Source organism: Silene latifolia, chromosome 5 (genome assembly GCF_048544455.1).
Source record: "Silene latifolia isolate original U9 population chromosome 5, ASM4854445v1, whole genome shotgun sequence".
NCBI lineage: Eukaryota > Viridiplantae > Streptophyta > Magnoliopsida > Caryophyllales > Caryophyllaceae > Silene > Silene latifolia.
In genome coordinates, this window is record NC_133530.1 from 64023373 (window position 1) to 64024048 (window position 676).

The following is a 676-nucleotide window of genomic DNA, read 5'->3' on the forward strand; positions in this document are numbered from 1 at the left end:
ACTGCTGAGGATCCTGCGACACATATGGAGAAATTTGTCACCTACTGCTGTTCTATTCCATTAACAGCTGGAGTGAGACAAGATCATGTTAAGCAGGTGCTCTTCCCTTTCTCTCTGAAAGATGGAGCTGCTAAGTGGTTGAGAGATATGGATATGGATACTGAAGGAGTTACAGACTGGAATTCCTTGGCTCTTGTTTTCTACAAGAGGTACTTCCCACCTCAAAAGACTAATGCTCTGAGAAATCAAATTACCAGTTTCAAGCAAGGAGCTACTGAAGATTTGAATGAAGCTTGGACTCGCTTCAAACGTTTAGTCCGATCAGTTCCCCATCATGGTTTCCCAAAGTGGTTTCTTTCCAACCAGTTTTATAACGAGTTGTATGACGATCATCGTGCCCTTTTGGATTCTTCTGCTAATGGGAGGTTTCAGGATAACACCAATGATGGTGACGCGTGGAAGTTAATTGATCAGATTGCTACCCATACCGCCAGGTATGTAAATCCTAGGGGAAGCACGCGAGGTACTGGTGTTGATAGTGCCCTGGCGGCACAGCTGGAGACTATTTTCGCCGATTCTTTGAGATAAAGACTACCCAATCATTGGGTAGTAAGGAGAGAGTTCATGCCATGAGTCAGCAAGTAGAGGAGTCTTGTGCTAGATGTGGTTTAGACGG

At 44.7% G+C, this 676-nt stretch overlaps 1 non-coding gene across 1 annotated transcript; it reads right to left on the reverse strand.

The window, feature by feature from the left end:
- Positions 1–234: 234 nt before the first annotated feature.
- Positions 235–341, reverse strand: LOC141658328 (small nucleolar RNA R71). Its single transcript, XR_012549220.1, has one exon. It is a non-coding gene; the product is annotated as a small nucleolar RNA R71 (small nucleolar RNA).
- Positions 342–676: the final 335 nt, after the last annotated feature.